The 19592-nt window shown below is 40.0% G+C and overlaps 1 protein-coding gene across 40 annotated transcripts in view; it reads right to left on the bottom strand.

Annotated features, from left to right (window-relative positions):
* foxn3 (forkhead box N3) overlaps window positions 1-19592 on the bottom strand; it is a 477697-nt gene that overhangs the window by 368348 nt on the left and 89757 nt on the right. For 4 of the 40 annotated variants that reach the window (XM_069915922.1, XM_069915934.1, XM_069915932.1 and 1 more), the window contains 2 exons: window positions 4094-4225; window positions 2981-3064 (listed from right to left, as the gene is read on the bottom strand). The exons of 33 other annotated variants lie outside the window; for them this stretch is intronic. The gene's annotated coding sequence lies outside the window, so the exon portion shown is untranslated. Of the gene's footprint in view, window positions 1-2980; window positions 3065-4093; window positions 4226-19592 lie in introns of those variants that run through there. 3 more of the 40 variants (XM_069915918.1, XM_069915933.1, XM_069915923.1) reach the window with 2 other exon arrangements.

Here is a 19592-nt window from a genome sequence, read left to right as displayed (position 1 = left end):
CCTTTTTCGTTCCACTCACATATCACTTTAAGTATTCCCTAGGCCATCGGTACTCTGTGATGAGTAAGGGATTGCTTAAGGTGGTATGTGAGTGGAACGAAAAAGGTTGAAAACCACTGTTTTAATCGTATCTAATTGACTCGTTTTGTGCACGGTTTCACAACTCCAATTGTCCAATGACAATTTTTCTCTAGCAGAATATTTCAGAAACAATTGGGTGTAGAGCAGTGGCTCTCAACTTTCCCTTTCCACTCACATCCTACCTTAAGCAATCCTTTACTAATCACAGAGCACTTATGGTATAGAGATTACTTAAAGTGGGATGTGAGTGGGAAGGAAAAGGTTGAGAACTACTTATCTAACAATAAGGGAGGCAAAAGAGACTACATGGGATTGAGACAGTTAAATTCAAATCAGTTGTCTTAGAATCAGGATTTATTGTCATGAACAAGTCATGAAATTTGGTGTTTTGTGCAGCATCACAGGGCAAACATTCAGATTATAACCATCTTACGACATTACTATAAAAAAAACAATAATGGTCCACGAAAAGTAAGGCAGTGACTTTGGTTCATTGATTATTCAGGAATCTGATAGCAGCGGGGAAGAAGCTGTCCTTGTGCCACTGAGTGGTCGTTGTTAGGCTCCTGCTCCTTTTTCTCGATGGTAGCAGAGTGAAGAGGGCATGGACTGGGTGGTGGGGAACTTTGATGATAGAGGCTGCTTTTTTAGGACACCACCTCTTGTAGATGTCCTTGATGGAGTGAAGCCTGGAGCCTGTGATGTTGCAGGCAGAGTTAACAACACTCTGGAGTTTATTTTGGACCTGAGCGTTGGCACTTCCATACCAGGTAGTGATGCAGCCAGCCAGAATGCTCTCCATGGTACACCTGTAGAAGTTTACAAGAGTCTTTGGTGACATACTAAATTTCCTCAAACACCTTACAAACTATAGCCGCTGGCAAGCTTTCTCTGTGATTGCATCAATGTGGTAGCTCCAGGACAGATCCTTGGAGATGTTGACACCCTGGAATTTCTTCACCCTCTCCACTACTGAGCCCCCGATGAGGACTGGGTCATGTTCCCCTGAATTCCTCCTTAAGTCCACAATCATCTCCTTGGTTTTGCTGACATTGAGCGCAAGGTTGTTGTCATTACACCATTCAACGAGCTGATCTATCTCCCTCTTGTACACTTCCTCATTGCCGTTTGTGATCCTGCCAACAACTGTAGTGTCATCAGCAAACTTGTAGATGGCATTAGAATGGCGCCTGGCCCCACAGTCATGGGTGTATAACAAGTAGAGCAGTGGGATAAACACGCATCCTTGGGATGCATCTGTGTCAATGATCAGTGAGGAGAAGACGTTGTTTCCAATTTGTATTGACTATGGTCTTCCGATTAGAAGTCAAGGATCCAGTTGCAGAGTGGGGTACAGATGCATTAAGTTTGTAGCTTCTTGACCAGCACTGAGGTAACAATGGTAATGAAGGATGAGCTATAAACTACGAAGAGAAGCCATATATATATATGAATTGCTGTTTTCGAGGTGAGTGGAGAGCCAGCGACATTGCATCTGCCGTGGAGCGATTGTGAAAATAGGCAAATTGCAGTGGGTCTGTCCAGATATTTGCTTAGGTAAGAGTTAATTGTGGCCATGACCAGCCTTTCAAACTATTTAATCTCACAGTGGAAGTTAGATGATCCAAAAAGGATTAGGTATCAGATTCAGATTGAGAACTAAAGATAAAGTATGAAAGACATCTTCCCAAAAAATGGAAAGAGAGGAACAAGACCAAAACAAAGTCCCTTCTTCAATCTTACACCTGTTATACTTCAAGGAAATGTTAGAGTAAAATTTAAGCCATTGAACTTTAGAAAAGTAAGATCGATATACTACCTTAAATTGTAAAAGTGAATGTCGGGCACACAAAAAAGATGAATTTACCAATTTTAAGATAGAATTCTATGTAGTATCCGAAAATGCAAGCTGAGGATCTTGCTCCCATTTTTTTTTTTAAATTTTATCTAGGGAATTATCCCAATACTTTAATAATAAATCATATCATTGATATCTTTTTTTTCAGTTTAAAATTATAGATTATCCCTATTATATCTATAACAATGGCATGAGGAAGTCTCAACACCACTGAGTTCAAAAAACTACTAATTTGTAGGTATCTAAAGAAATAATGTTTGGGTAGTTTAAATTTAGGAGATAGTTGTTCAAATTAAGCTAAATTGTTATCAATAAATAAATCTTGAAAATATTGGAAATGCAGAAAAGCAGAATCTTGCACAGAAGGTGAAAAAAAAATTAAGTAATATAGGGCGAGCAAGTAAAAATCTATGATAGCCAAAAAGTGTTCTAAATTGAAACCACATTCTCAAAGTATGCTTAACAACAAAATTATTGGATAATTTGGAAGCAAAGGGTAATGGCGCCTCAAGTATCAAAATAAGAAAATATTTTTTAGTGGACTTAATTTCTAAATTAATCTAATTTGAAGCAGCCATTCTATCCTTATAATGAATCCAAAAAATGATGCATCTAATATTAGCTGCCCAATACGAATATCTAAAATTAGGTAATGCCAAACCACCTTTCTTTATAAGGTTTTGAAGGAAAACTTTACCAAGTCGAGTACGCTTATTTTTTCCAAATATGAGGAAATAATTGAGTCACGTGAATCAAAATACATTTTGGGAACAAAAACTGGAACAGCTTGGAAAATGTACAAAAATTTGGGTAAGATATTCATCTTAATAACATTAATTCATCCAATTAGGGACATCGAGAGAGGAGACCTCTGAGCTAAAGACTTCTTCACATAGTTCATTAAAGTAATAAAATTCTCTTCAAACAAATTATTATAATTTTTAGAAATAGTAACACCTAGGTAATTAAATGAACTTTTTGCTATTTTAAAAGGAAGGACAGTATCTAGAGAGCCAGAAGAATTCAGTACAAGAAACTCACTTTTGTGAAGATTTAGCGTATAACCTGAAAATTAATCAAATTGGTGAAGCAGTGACAGAATGGATGGAATCGAATGATCAGGGTCTGAAACATACAAAAGAAGATCATCTGCATATAAAGAAACCTTTTGACACTCCCACCTCTCCTTTGTATTTTATATATCCTTTGATAAATGGCTTCTATTTATGTACTATTTCTGTAAAATTCCAATTAAAAATATTTTTTAAATATTGAAAAAGGATTTGAAATGTGGACCATACCACATTATAGTGTTTGAATTTGGGCAGATTCTAATATTTTCCCCGAAGATTCAAGGAGACATTCTTATATGGTTAAGGCACTACTGTTGTTAAAGCATAATGTTAATCCATCCACTATGGCTATCATATTCCATTCAACTTTAATCCAAATGATTTCCAAATGTTCAAACGATTTTAAAAAACAAAATTCTAAAACCCAACTAAGTTACAACTATGCCATTACAACTCATTATAGTGCAGCACAACAAAGTGGTTTGCATTTAGACAGGAGAAAACCAAGTGAGAGAGAGAAAACACTGAGCAATTGAGTACGAAATTCTACTGCTCTGTTGCCTCTCTATTTGCACATTGATTCAGAGAAACCAAAAAGACTAAAATTATTCAATGGTGGGTGTGATTGCAAGAGGCAACCAACTTGATACACTGAGAGACAACAATGAAATTAAAATTTTACACCCTCTTTCCTAACATTCCTTTTAAAGATTAGAAAGAAAGGTTATCTCAATTATCTCTTTGTTGAAGAAATTTTCATGCAACCAACTCAAGTACAGGGGTGGGGAGGAGAGGGGGGGGGGGGGGTGAAAAAATCACAGCAGATCTACAAGTAGAAAAATACTGAACCAGATGTAACAAAAAAAGTTTAAGATTTTACACATTTCCAGATGCCAAATGCTGTTGCTTTACTTGCATACACGATTTCCATTTCTTCTCCTGCACACCCCATCATCTATATTTCTACACCACACTCAATTTCAGTCCCTTCGGGCAGTTTCCCTCATCCATACTGTTTTTCAGCTCTTGGCAAAGAATCATTTGATTATCTCGCACTTACAAAAAGAAAATTCAGACTCACAATTCATAAAGCTCCAAACTAGTAGAACTCTGTCAGACACGCCATCTTTTGAATGGAAAGTTAAACATTGTGTTCAGGTGGATGTAGGAATGGCATAGGGGTTGTCCAAACAGCAGCCGGGCTTTTAATTAACTGCAGCAAGAAATTAATTGATCATTCAATTTCGTTGTTTGTGGATTGTCATTAGGTGTAAATTGGCTGTCACAACAGACTATGCAATTAGTGAATTGAAATGTAATTGGATGTTAAATTATTTGTAATGTCATTAAGAAACAAGAATTAAGAGCAGAAGGATGCTATATTATTGCCCCTTGAGCTTCTTCTACCATTTAATGAAATCATAGCTGATCTGAACTTGAATTCAGTACCGTTTTCAAGCCAGCTCCTAAAAGACCCAATCACCTGTTTATCCCACCCGAGAATATATTCAGAGATTTAACCTCTGAAACTCTGGGACACAAAATTTCAAAAGATTTTCAACCCACAAAGAAGAAAGTCCTGATCATTTCTGTTTTAATCATCCTAATGTGACCTGTGGTCCTAGGTTCACTCCACATTCTCTCAACAGTGCACAAAATTGCGGGAGGAACAACAAAGTTCATGCAGCATCTGCGGAAAGAAACAGGCAGGGCAATATTTCAAACCTGGGCCATTCTTCAGGTATGTTGAATGTCAGCCATGCACCAAGTATTCTGGTTTTATTGCAGGTGCCATCAACTGTTGTTCTTTCATATTCATTGACAGAGGAAATGGAAATTACTGAACTTACACAGGCTTGGAATTTAACCAAAGCTTTACAAGGCCCTGGTGAAACCTCACTTGGAATATTGTGAGCAATCTTGAGCTCTTCATTTAAGAAGGGATGTGCTGACATTGGAAAGGGTTCATAGTAGGTTCACAAGGATGATTCTGGGAATGAGAGTTATGATAAGAGGAGCGTTTGATAGCTCTTGGCCCGTATCCATTGGAATTTAGGAGAATGAGGGGGCATTTCAATGAAACATTTTGAATGTTGAAAGGCATAGATAAAATGGATGTAAAAAGGTTGTTTCTCTATGTCAAGAGAGCACAACTTCAGGATTGAAGGGCATCTGCTTAGGACAGAGATGCAGAGGAATTTCTTGAACCAGAGGGTGGTAAATATTTGGAATTTGTGGCAAAGGTGGTTGTGGAGGCTGTCATTGGGTGTATTTAAGGGTTCTTGATTAGTCAGGGGAGAAGATTGGGCAGTGATGCTGAGTGGAAAAATGGATCAGCTCATGGTTGAATGGTGGGCAGACAATTGAGCTGAATAGTCTTTCTTATGGTCTTATGTTCTAACTGTGCACTGCAGTGAAGATGCAATAAACTTCACATTTCCAGGCCAGAAGAACCAATTATCTACCACACCTTTATGGTCATATTGGAGATTCTGGTGCAACCTAGTAAGCAGCATTAATCACACATACATTGCCCACATGATCTATATCCCGAGTCAACAATGTCAAGAGTCAAATGTAAAAATTATGCTGAAATGTTAAAATTTGCTCAAGATTTGCTGATAATTTGCTCAGCTTGTTCAAGATTTTGATGGAGCTGGATTACCAAATTTTATGAACTACTGGATGTTGTTTTACTCCTTCACAACATTTAACAAGTGTTGTTATTTGGAAATAAGGACAGAAATTGTTGGAACTATCAATGGCAGGTCAGGCAGCATCTATTGTGGGAAGAAAAAGGGTCCACTTGCTGGGTCCTCCATTTCCACGGGGCCTTTAAACGTACCAGAATGTTACAGTATGTTTACCAAAAAACATCCTTGTTGTCATGCAGGGATTAGGATCGAGTCTACAGAAGATTTCATTATAAATTAAATACTTTACAGAATTTTTAAAAAAACATTGTTTTGATACAATGAACATCTAATTGCCATTAATAGTAAACAGACCAGTTTAAAAAACCTATTATACATTTAAATTCCACACATCATCCCATATCAGATTTAGTGGACCTGTAGATTACAGATCTTAAACATTCAGTTTGAAAAAAAGTATATAACAAAGTGTAGTACAACAAAAGGAGATTGTTGGCAAAGGATTAGAGGAATACATGGGAGAAATAATAAAGTAGATCAAACACATGCTCCACAGCAAGAACCCAAGAGAATTTAACTTGTGTGGCCAGAACTTAATGGAGAAAGAGTGGACCAAGTTCCCCAAAGAGCTGCTCTTGAAATGATACTTTGACCATCAACATGAAACCATCAAAGAAGCAAACCCACACAGAAATGCAGATGTACCAACTGTACCAAGTTGTGCAAGATGCCAAACCACCAACAGATTGTGCAGGAAAGCAACTCAGAAAACTTAAGGTACAAAAAAAAGAGGCTATTCAGCCATTATGACCAGGTCAGCGTAAATGGAAAAAAAAAGGTCATGGTAGATCTCAAGCACCACAGAGTCATTCAGCACAGAAACAAGACCTTTGGGCCCATCCATACGATCATCAGTTACCCAGCCACCAAGGGAAATTTATAGAAATAAATTTGAATCTCTGTGGCTGTTGAGGAGTTTACAGTAAAACAGTAAAAACCCATTATCCAGAATTCAAGCAACTGGCCATAAAAAAAATTAGAGAATTAAATTGGTAGAAAATAAGGATGTTTAAAATTGGTATACCTCACCGTTAGTTGGCCAATCACACAATCTCATGCAACCAGAAAATTCACTTATTCAGCATCTATCAATTAATTCCCATAGGTGCCAAATACCAGGGGTTTTACAGTTCATGTAATTTAGTATATCTAGAAAAGCAAGTCATAGTAATAAAAATGAAGCTACTGGATTGTAGTAATAATCATGTGGTTCACAAATGTCCTTTTCAGAGAATGACATTTGCCATCTTTATCCAGTCTGGCTAATGTGTGACTCCAAAACACACACATGCTCGACTCTTAATTACCATCTCAGTTTGGGACAATTCGAGATGGACAATATATATTGGTATTACTGGTGATGTCTACATCCCATCAATCTTTTTAAAATCTGATCCCTCAAAAGAATAAGAAATAGATCATTCCTATTCATCTAAATATCCATGCTGTCTTTTACATTGCAAGAGGAACGACTTCACCCCAGCCAGTTCTTCCTCATGACTAAACTTCTCCAGCATTCACAATATCTTCACGTTCTCCACAAACCTTCAGTGCAGCCATATTCATTGTGTGCGGTGGTAAGCAAAGATCACACTGTCTAAACTTTCCTCATGAGCTAACCTACATGCTTGAATGTTCCTCTACATTGTTGCCCACGTCTTTCCATGTGGAAAAGGCTGTGTGCAAAGTACTGTGGGCATTTTCTTGGCAAGTAACTACAAGCCACACACTGCAGCCACAATCAGTGTACTAGCTGTGGAGGGAAAGAATGCTGAGGGAGATAAATGGTGTGCCAATTATGCAGATTGTTTTAGAATATAGAACAGCACAGTACAGGAATAGACCTTTATACCGACCATGCCTGTGCCTTGCACCACTTTGTGACTCTTGGTTTCTGACCAGTGGGGGAAATTTTGCCCAATCTACTCCGTCTGAACCTTTCACACTTGTAATATCTTTATTAGATCCCTTCACAACCAAGGAGAACAATTATTGCTTCCCCCCAAGTCTAATTTTACATACTACCTTCTTAACTGGCTGAGTCAGGTATATATCATCTCGTGTGGTTTCCCACTCAAATTCATAATCTTAAAACAGTTTTGATCAACTTTGATTTTAATACAGCTAACTTCTCAATCTGAGAGAAACACAAAGACTGCAGGTACGCTAGATTCTTTTTTTTATATTTTATTTATAGAATTTACAAGTCAAACAAGACAAATAAATCCAACAAAAATATTAACCAATATATCTAACAAGAATCCTTCTTGTTGACTATAATTGTAAATAACTCCCTCCCTTGCAAAAAGATTTTTTTTAAAACCAAAGAACAGGTATGAGAGTAGGATAGAAAAACAGAAATGAACAGATATACCTTCATAAATCTCTCAGGCCTAAAAATTATCTGACTTTTCTGGATCGGAGGATAAAAGTAGAGGGGTGCAGGGCAGGGGGGGGGTGGGGGGAATAGTTAAAGATTAATCCCTACATGTCCAGGTACGGCTGCCAAATATCCATAACTACATCATACTTATTCCTCAGATTATGTGATTTTCTCCAGGGAACACAGTTTTGCATTTCCACATTCCAACGTGCCAATCCTAAATGAGAATCAGACTTCTACACATTTCCTGGCCACTGCCAAATTCTGGGACCTGTGGAAATTGTTTCCCAGTCATTTGTTCGAGAAGGTCACCCTGAAAGTTCTCACTTTGGGACATGACCAGGTTGAATGTAGAAAGGTTCCTACCTCACTGCCTCATCTAAAACATTGATCCGAAATTTATAGTTTAAGTTTGTTCAACTTTTGCGGTGTGAAATATAGCTAATGCAAGCAATTATATTGCACCAGTTTGTATCATACACTAATAGTATTTATCTTGCTGTCTTGACACAAATCAGACCAGCATTGTTCTCCAATTATGATATTTAAGTCTGATTCCATCTTTATCTTGACTTAAGTACCCCCATATTTATGCGAGGTACACTAGATTTTTGAGCCAACAATGTCCTGCTGGAGCTCAGTGGGTCTGATGAATTGATGGGTAGAAATGGTCAATGTTCCAGGTTAGGACCATCTATACAGACTCTCCTCATCACCTTGGAACCTATCTCCTCCTCACAGTTCATCATACATCCAAGTTTTATGTCATTTGCCCATTTCAAAATTCCATTGTGTACATCCATGTCCAAGAATACATAAAGCAGTGGCCCTGGTAACAGTGCCTGAGGTAATCCATTATTTCCCTCCAATTCAAAAACAATGTTTTAACTGGATGGCAAAGTACCTTATCAGGTAATGCTACTTTCTCATATCTCCCGTGAGTAAAATAAGAAAGTCTGCAGACATCGTGATTGAAGTAAACACACAATGCTGGAGAAACTCAGCAGGTCAAACAGATACAAACCAATATTTTGGGCTTGATCCCTTTATCGAAGTACAAAGCAAAATGTAGACAGGTGCCGACATTTAGTTCACGCCCTAATGAAGTACACATTTTGACCTGCTGTGCTTTTCCAGCATGTGATAACTCCAGTGATTCGGGTTCAATCCTGCAGCCAATGGGGTCTGCATGGCACTTGCACATTCTCCGTAACTGCGACTGTGGTTTTCCCCGGGCGGTCTGACTTCGACCTGCATCCTGTTTTGATGGGCAATTGGCTACTGCAAATTGTCCATTGATGCTAGTGTGAGGGGGAAGAATCTGGGGGGGGGGGGGGGGTGGGAATTAATGGGCATATGAGACGGAAACGGTTACAAGAAAACCTGGGGAAACTAAATTTCTTTGAGAGCCTGCATAGACTCGATGAGTTGAATTGCCTTGTTTTATGAAAAAATGATAAGTTCTTTAATAATTACTTCTCTATCTCATGTACAGCTATTCCAGCCAGACTGTAATCACCTTTTTTACTCCATGGCCCTCAACCCCAAATGGCAAGTCAAATGGTATCTTATTTAAAGATTTTTGGAAGTTGACATGCCAAATCAACTGCAATCCCTCTCTGAAACTTCATAAATTTTGCTATTAAATCCATGCTGGCTTTCTTTAATCCATATTTTTCTAAGCAACAGTTGATTGTGTCCGGTTTTACAATTATCCCCATTATTAAGAGTAAACCAATCAGTCATTGGTTTATAGCTGGACCTTTTGTAGGTAAGAATATATAGTTTTCTATTTTATGGACCTTTGCACCAGCCCAGAACCTATGGAATTTAGAAGACTTGTATGGCCAGGGCCTGTACAATTGCCTCCCTCACTTCCCTCCACAACTCAATGTCTTTTTTTTTTGTCTCTGATCAGCTCCAATCATCCTCTTTCAACCACTTTCCCGTTCAGGCCTATGGAATATTTTTCGACCTTTCATAGTTACTACCAAGCTTTTCTCATTATCTTTGCCTTTATTTACTTTTCTTTAAAAAAGACTTCCCCGAAGAAATTTCTTCATGTACACTAATTTCCTTCAATGTTAACAAACAATGCACACTCCGCTCTATTTTAGTCTCGATCTTTTTTGGTCATCCAGGGAGTTCAGGCTTAATGTCCCCTTCTTCCTCAAAATTAATTCTTAAATATTGTTCCATTTTGTATGATCTATATTTAGAGGGAAAAAAAATTTCTTCCATCTCCGGATTTAAAAAAAAACTTTGCATTCATCAAATGAATTTGGCCTGCAGTCCAAATTTTATTTCATACTGAAACTCAGAATTCATCTTTCAAAAAAAATGTTGAAAGTGACAGAAGAAAACAGTTCAGTGCCTTAAGCTTATTCCACTAGTTCTTTGGCTTGGCTTCGCGGACGAAGATTTATGGAGGGGGTAAAAAAGTCCACGTCAGCTGCAGGCTCGTTTGTGGCTGACCAGTCCGATGCGGGACAGGCAGACACGATTGCAGCGGTTGCAAGGGAAAATTGGTTGGTTGGGGTTGGGTGTTGGGTTTTTCCTCCTTTGCCTTTTGTCAGTGAGGTGGGCTCTGCGGTCTTCTTCAAAGGAGGCTGCTGCCCGCCAAACTGTGAGGCGCCAAGATGCACGGTTTGAGGCGTTATCAGCCCACTGGCGGTGGTCAATGTGGCAGGCACCAAGAGATTTCTTTAGGCAGTCCTTGTACCTTTTCTTTGGTGCACCTCTGTCACGGTGGCCAGTGGAGAGCTCGCCATATAATACGATCTTGGGAAGGCGATGGTCCTCCATTCTGGAGACGTGACCCATCCAGCGCAGCTGGATCTTCAGCAGCGTGGACTCGATGCTGTCGACCTCTGCCATCTCGAGTACCTCGACGTTAGGGGTGTGAGCGCTCCAATGGATGTTGAGGATGGAGCGGAGACAACGCTGGTGGAAGCGTTCTAGGAGCCGTAGGTGGTGCCGGTAGAGGACCCATGATTCGGAGCCGAACAGGAGTGTGGGTATGACAACGGCTCTGTATACGCTTATCTTTGTGAGGTTTTTCAGTTGGTTGTTTTTCCAGACTCTTTTGTGTAGTCTTCCAAAGGCGCTATTTGCCTTGGCGAATCTGTTGTCTATCTCATTGTCGATCCTTGCATCTGATGAAATGGTGCAGCCGAGATAGGTAAACTGGTTGACCGTTTTGAGTTTTGTGTGCCCGATGGAGATGTGGGGGGGCTGGTAGTCATGGTGGGGAGCTGGCTGATGGAGGACCTCAGTTTTCTTCAGGCTGACTTCCAGGCCAAACATTTTGGCAGTTTCCGCAAAGCAGGACGTCAAGCGCTGAAGAGCTGGCTCTGAATGGGCAACTAAAGCGGCATCATCTGCAAAGAGTAGTTCACGGACAAGTTTCTCTTGTGTCTTGGTGTGAGCTTGCAGGCGCCTCAGATTGAAGAGACTGCCATCCGTGCGGTACCGGATGTAAACAGCGTCTTCATTGTTGGGGTCTTTCATGGCTTGGTTCAGCATCATGCTGACTAGTTAATCAGATCGTAAATAGCCGACACTTGCCTAGCTCTAATCTTACACCCCTCATTCGAAACGTGCTGAGCCAAGAATATCTTTCTTCATGCCTTTTCAGACTCAAGTCGCTGAATCTTGAATATGGCATCAGACTTGATGAAGGTTGATCTGCGGTAATACTGGCTGAATTGCATAGTTGGCAGGATGTTTGAGATGTTGATGATTGCTCGAAGTATCACAATTTCTACATTTCAGAAGATTCTAGTTCAAAACAAAAATGTGTTTTTAGGAAATTCCTGGATTATATGCAAGTACAGGGATAGTGATGGAGCGGGTCCATGCATTTTACCATTTAAGGCAAAGCAATTTGGGCACTAAAATGTGCCCCTTCCTTAACTCTGGATGAAACAAAAAAGTCACATGCTCCCTTCTTCTGAGATTTCTTTTTTATTTATAACACTTCAGAAACCAATTCCGGTCATTAAGACGTGTGCATCCAATGAACGAACAACCCTGTGCACTTGGGATATTGGGAGGAAACCAGAGCAGCCAGGGAACAACCACACAGGTCACAGGGAGAATGTACAAATTCCTTACGGACAGTACTGGATTTGATCCTGGGTCACTGGTGCTGTAATGTTGTTGTGGTAACCGCTACACTAACTGTATATTGGTTGCATTCTGTTTTCAACCTGAACCACTAATATATTTTAAGATTTTAAATATCATACTCTTTGTTAGTCAAACTGTGGATGCGATGCTATCAAACACACCAATTCTGTCATGCCAGTATGAACATTTTTGCTGTTTGTCAGGCAAAGAGATGCAGTTTCATAACCCCATGCTCTAATAGATTGATGAGGCTTATTACTTGATGGTGTTAGGTCTGCTTTGTTCATGAATGAGTGAGACAAACACCAGACTGAGTCGAAATCAGGGTTCTTTGTTCTTTATTACCGGATTGTAACACTTGCGACTAACGATGTTAGCCGGAGAATGCATTCTGCCGTTATCAGCAAAATGGTGATTTTTTATACCCTTGGATACATGCTTAGAACATCATCATATCATTACTTGTCCAATGACTAAAACTGTTGCTATCCTTTCCCTGCTAGCTTCCTGCCTCTCAATCCATCAATGTCTCTCTTATCTTGTAAGTACAAGGATGCATTCTGTTACTCCTTAGTACTGGGTGACTCCTTCTCCGGTCCCATCTCATGATGTTTTACCTAACAGGAGTACAAGGACACCTCCCCTTCTTGTTACTGCCCTGTACAGGGTAACTCCCTACACATTCCCATCTCATGATGTTTTACCTTACAATGGGAAACAAGATGCTCTACAATTAATGCCCGAATCTACTTTAATTTGAGTATTGAAGAGGTTTAAAGCCAAAGAAATAATTATAATATCAAAATTATTCTTCCTTTGGAAATTCCACGAGAGAACTGACAGATTCAATAAATTCATTAATGAAAATGAATGTGATTAAACAGAAAACAGGGCCAAAAAAAAAAAAAACCAAGATAAATACTATTAAACTGATTTTTAAGGTGTAAAAAAAAAATCTTGTACATCTTGGGTGGTGAAATTATTAAAATTACAGAGTGGTAAATTCAAAGACATGAATTCACATCATCAATAATGGTGATCATGAAACTAAGATCGTCTTAAAAATGCATCTAGTTCATGTATTACATTATGGGAAGAAAATATGCCAAAAGATCTAGATATGGTGGACATGTGACACCACAGCCACAATATGGTCACCTCATAACCATCCTCTGTTATGTCAATCCACACAATACTATTTATATTGGTACATATGTAGGTGGAAGGGTGGGTCAGTAAGTTTCAGTTGACAGGAAGGTCAGAGATGTTATGGACATCGCAGAAGGACAGGATACGGAGTTGTCATAGGACACAACAGAAGACAGAGACAGGATGCAGAGTTGGATGGAGAAATGGCAGATGGGAATTCAATTTGGAAAAGTGTGAAGTCCAACTTGAAGGTGGAATATGTGGTTAATGATATGATTCTTAGTAATGTGGAGGACAAGAGGGATTTTGGGGCCCAAATCCGTAGGTTCCTCAAGGTTGCTGCACAAGTTGATAGGATGTTTATGAAGGTGCCAGGTGTGCTAGCTTTCATTAGTTGGGAGATTTAAGAGCCTCAAGGTAATGTTACAGCTTGACAAAACTCTAGTTAACCACACTTGGAGCATTGTGTTCAGTTCAGGTTGCCTCATTTCAAAAAGCATGTAGAAGCTTTAGAGAGAGGGCAGAGGAGATTTATGAGGATGTTGCCCGGATTGGAATAAAGCACAAAAATGCTGGAGGAACTCTCCACAGTTCCTGTCTAATCTTATTGCAATTACCTCTTCCCCAATTAAACACTTTAGCATCTTGTCTACTGCGATCCTTGTCCATAGTTATGCTAAAGGTCAGAGAGTTGTGGTTACTTTCTATGAAATGCTCCCCCACTGAGAGGTCTGTCACCTGTCCAGATTCATTACCCAGTACTAAATCCAATACAGCCTCTCCTCTCGTTGGCTGGTCCACATACTGTGTCAGGGACCCTTCTTGGACACACCTGACAAATTCTTCCCCATCTGTCCCTCTTGCAATAAGAAGGTTCCAATCAATATTAGGGACAATACTTTTCTATAGGTCAGCATAACATCATGGGCTAAAGGGCCAGTACTTTCCTGTCCAATAAAAAACAGTAGAATAAAACATAATGGAGCAAACTGGCAGCGCACCACCATAGATCATGCTTGCTGAATCCTGAAGGGCAAGGTTCCTACACTGGCAGCCTCAGGTGAATTTATGCCCCACCAACCAACCTTGAAGCATGCCCAAAAATTGATTTGAATTCCCCACTAGCACTAGATACTCAATGGGATCCTCAATATTAGACGTGGCTTGCTCCACAAGGCTTCATATAAAAGCAAATGCAGCCAAATGTTTGGTGAGATGTTAAGGTGATAAACAAATAGAATGCTAGAAATGCCTGAGGCAGTTGGCAGGAGAAGTTTTTGATATGTGCCATCTTTAAGGAAAAAATTCTCACCTTGCTATCTTCTGATATCACATTTGCAATGTATTTGCTTTGCAGCCCAATGGCTAAGGTACACCCAGTTATCTTTCTGGCCTTAAAGACAACTGCAATCATCTGACAGCAGATGAACTTTGTGGTTACACTCAACTCCATGGCAACAGAAAACACAATGCAGTAATTTTATAGTAGTGATGACCAATATTCCCTTTTTTTTGGACAAGTTCTGTTTAGTTTATGAGGACATCTTAAACAGGGTATTTGGATCTGTCGGAGTTACTTCAAATGATTGTGACAAAACCACAATTTAACAATGACAGGAACAAACCAAACTGAGCCTGACCTTCTTTAAAAAAAGACAGACATGTTTTACTGCATGAGTAAGAACCCAAATATATTTCAGATTTTAACGTGAAAAAGCACCCTGCTATCCATTTCTGGATAAAAACCCAATAAGAACACAACATAAAGAAGCAGAATTAGGCCTTTCAGCCCATCGAGTCAGCCTGCCATTCAAATCATGGCTGATGCATTTTGTTCACATCCCCATTCTCCTGTCTTCCTTATCAATACTCTATCAACCTCTGCCTGAAATACACCCAATGGCTTGACCTGCACAGCTGTCTATGGTAATGAATTCCACAGATTCACCAGGCACTGACTGAAGAAATTTCTCCTCATCTCTGTCTAAAGGGACATCCTTTCATTTTGAGGCTGTGCCCTCTGGTCCTAGACCACAGCCACCTCCTAGACCAATGTGATAGCATGCCACTTCATTTGTTATTCATGAGGACCCTAGTGAAGCTTTTCAGCTGAACTTCCAGATAAGAAAAAGAAGAAGCATGCATTGCCATTCACTCCAAATAGATATGTCCAAAAATGACAACTACTGAGGTCCAAGCTTGGTATCAGTATCAAAACAGAACCCAAAGGCCCCTTCTAAAGATGGCACTGACCAATCAGAAGCTGAATTGTGGTGGTGTGGTTCCCCTCCCCTAAGCATTTTATGGTTTTTTTTTGCAAGATGGTACCAGTTTTACAGTCTGCTTTTAAAATAAATAGTAAGCCCGAATTCACAGGAGGTTTCTCGTCAACGTTAAGGTTTCGATCCCATTTCGAGGACTTAGAGATGCCCTCTTTCAGATGAGATATTAAAATTAGACCAATGCAAAACCTCGGATTAAGGTAGACCTGTATATTTGCCTCTTTACTCTCTTATTTTATTTTTCTCTCTTTTTGAGATGAGGGGGTGAGAGGAAATGAGTGAGAGCAGTTTGCTATTCTCAGTGCTAGATGTGGGAAGTCCTGGAGTCTTCCAGTCTCCTGGACATCCATATCTGCACTAAGTGTGCTGACCTGCAGCTTCTCAGGGGCTGTGTTAGGGAACTGGAGCTGCAGCTCAACTACCTTGCCCTGCTCAGAGAGGGTGAGGAAGTCATAGATAGAAGTTATAGCCAGGTAGTCACACCAGGGCCACGGGAGGAGGATAAGTGGGTTACAGTTAGGAGAGGGAAAGGGAAGAGTAAGGTACTAGAGAGGATCCTTATGACTGTAAACCTCAACAATAGATATTCCTCCTGGGGGGGTTAGGAGAGACAGCCATGCTGGGGAAAGCATCAGTGGCTGTACTTCTGGCATGAGGTCGGCCTCTGTAGCTCAGAAGGGTAGGGAAAGGAAGAGGAGGGCAGAAGTTATAGGAGATTCAATAGTTAGGAAGGCAGATAGGGGATTCTGTGGACATGCTAAAGAGAACTAGGGTTTGCCTCCCTAGTGCCAGGTTCCAGAATGCATCTTCCCATGTGGTGGGAGGGAAATGAGCCAGAGATCGTGGTACATGTTGGTACCAACAACATAGGGGAAGGAAGAGTGAAGAGATCCTAAAAAAATGAGTATAGGGAGTTAGGTAGAGAGCTAAAAAAGCGGACCACAAAGGGAGTAATCTCTTGATTACTACTTGTGCTATGCGACAGTGAGGTCAGGAATAGTACAAGGTGGAGGATGAATACGTGGCTGAAGGGATGGAGCAAGGGGCAGGGATTCAAGTTTTTGGATCACTGGGACCTTTTTTGGAGGAAGTGAGACCTGTACCGAATGGATGGGCTGCATCTGAGTCCCAAAGGGACCAGGATCCTGGCAGGGGATTTGCTAGGGCTATTCAGGAGGCTTTAAACTAGAATGGTTGGGGGAAAGGAACCAAATAAAGGAGAATAGCAAGAAGAGGGTTAGACTGCAAACAGAGAAGGTTTGTAGGCAAAGTCTGGGGGTGGACAGACAGGTGATGGAGAAGGAAAATGATCAGTACAGAAATGGAGGGGAGATGATGGAAAGAAATAACAGAGTTGACTGTAAAGAGAGGGACAAACAGAAAGATGTGTGAAATCTCTGAAATGTATTTACTTTAATGCTAGGAGTATTGTAAGGAAGGTGAAGTAGCTGAAGGTGTTGTTACGAGCCCAAAGGACCCCAAAACCCAGCAGCAATAGGCATTCACCAAGACGTAGTTACTTAAACAAAAATGTTTTTAATTATTTTTAAACATGAAAACAGAATCAAACTTTAACTTATCTCTATTAACTTAACTAAACCCAACTTAACCCCCTTTTAATTCTAAGCGCATGTGTACGTGATATGTGTGTAAATTTAAGAAAAGTTCTTTGGTTCACAGTTCAATCTCACTACTCCTTCTTCCAAGTTCTCTGTTTGCAGGCAATTCTTATACTGTGCACAGAATTTAACAGGTATAAAGTTCACCAGGCTTTGGTGCTCAAAAGGTAAATGGTTACCGCTCAGGAAGGTTCTTGTAGGGTTTGCAGAGAGAGGTTTGTTGTTCCAGGATTTCCACAACTGAAGTACCACCATTAGTCACCTCAATGTCTTGCTGATGAAACTTTCCCCATCAGGGTTCTCCAGATGATAACCTCTTTCTTTCAGGCTTTCACAGATTTCCTTTCTGTTCCCTTTATTCCAAGAGAAACATCAGACAGATAGGACTTCCAGCCATCCGCCGTTCTGGAGTTTGCTTCAGTTGACTATCTCTGTGTTTGTCTCTCTCTCCAACTGCTTGAAAGGTCATGTGACTCTCTCACTTGCAAAAGCCCTGACCTTCTCCAGCAAACAATAGGAGTTAGTCTTCTTGGTCAAGCAGTTGTCTTTAGGTCAACAAACACCCAGGAGTGACCTTTCTGTGCAATCTGTCAAAACCCTTGCAAAGAGCTTTTAACAGCCAGAGTGTCTCCTGCTTGCTTATTACTTTAATGACATCATTTCAATTAGCAACTACTTGTGAAATGTGCACAGCACTCTCCATAGTTTCTGTAAATTCACTGAATACGAATTCTTCAATATTTCAAATAAGATTTGTTTAAGAACTTATAAGAACTGTCCTGTTCTGTGCTGTAAGTGGTTATATGGTTAAAGTGTGTATGTAACCTACACTAATTTTACAAATTTCTCCCAAATACATCTACAAATATTATATCACAGTGTGGATAGACACTTGGTAGTATGACGTGGTAGCAATGAGTGAGACATGGGTTGTGACTGGCAGCTAAATATTCCTGGATTTCGCTGCTTTAAGTGTGATAGAATTGGAGGGCAAAAGAGGGTTGTTGCAGCATTGCTTGTCAGGGAAAATATTACAGCGGTGCTTAGGCAAGATAGATTGGAGGGCTCATCAAGGGAGGTGGTATGGGTGGAACTGAGAAATGGGAAAGGGGTAGTTACACTTACAGGGGTGTATTATAGACCACATAGTGGGGAGCAAGAAATGGAGGAGCAAATTTGTAAGGAAATAGCTGAGATTTGTAATAAGCACAGGGTTGTGTTAGTGGGGGATTTTAATTTTCCTAATATAGATTGGGAAACACATTCTGTGAAAGGGCTAAATAGATAAGAATTTGTAAAATATGCGCAAGATAGCTTTTTCCAACAATACGTTGAAGTACTGACTAAAGGGCAATGTTGGATCTACTTTTGGGGAAGGAGATAGGACAGGTGACAGAGGTATGTGTTGGGGAGCATTTTGGATCCAGTGATCATAGTACCATTAGTTTCAATGTAATTATGGAAAGGGATAGATCTGGTCCAAAGATTGAGGTTATTGAGTGGGGAAAAGCCAGATTTAAAGAGATGAGAAAGGACTTGTGAGGAGTGGATTGGGATCATTTGTTTTATGGGAAGGATGTAGAGGAGAATTGGAGGTCTTTTAAAGGGGGTGAGATTTTGAGGGTATAGAATCTTTATGTTCCTGTTAGGATAAAAGGCAGAGCCAAAAGTTCAAGAGAGCCATAGTTTTCAAGAGGCCTACATCAAATATAAGAAGCAAGGAGTAAATAAGATGCTTGGAAAATACATTGATTGTAAAAAGAATCTTAAGAAAGATATTAGGAAAGCAAAAAGGTATGAGGTGGCTACAGCAAATAGGGTGAAAGTAAATCCAGTGTTTTTACAAATATGTAAATAGCAAAAGCAGAGTGAAGGATAAAATTGGTCCCTTAGAGAATCAGAGTGGACAACTGTGTGCGGAGCCAATTGAGATGGGGGAGATACTGAACAAGTTCTTTTCTTCTGTATTCACTAGGGAGGATATTGAATTGTACAGCATAAGGGAATCAAAAGGGGTAATTATGGAAAATGTAGGGATTAGGAAAGAGGGGTTATTGGAGATTTTGAAGCATATAAAGGTAGATAAGTCTCTGAATCCCAATGGGATTTTCCACAGGACCTTGAGGGAAGTCAGGGAAGAAATAGCAGAGCTCTGAAAGTGATGTTTCAAAAGTCATTAGAGGGGGGCATAGTGTTGGAGGATTGGCGTGTTGCACATGTAGTACCTTTGCTTAAAAGGGGTTTGAGGAGTAAGCCTAGCAATTCTAGGCCTGTAAGTTTGACATCGATGATTGGTAAGCTA

This window comes from Narcine bancroftii, chromosome 2, assembly GCF_036971445.1.
Source record: "Narcine bancroftii isolate sNarBan1 chromosome 2, sNarBan1.hap1, whole genome shotgun sequence".
Lineage (NCBI taxonomy): Eukaryota > Metazoa > Chordata > Chondrichthyes > Torpediniformes > Narcinidae > Narcine > Narcine bancroftii.
Note: the sequence above shows the minus strand (reverse complement) of the source record. Positions and strands in the feature narration are given on the sequence as shown.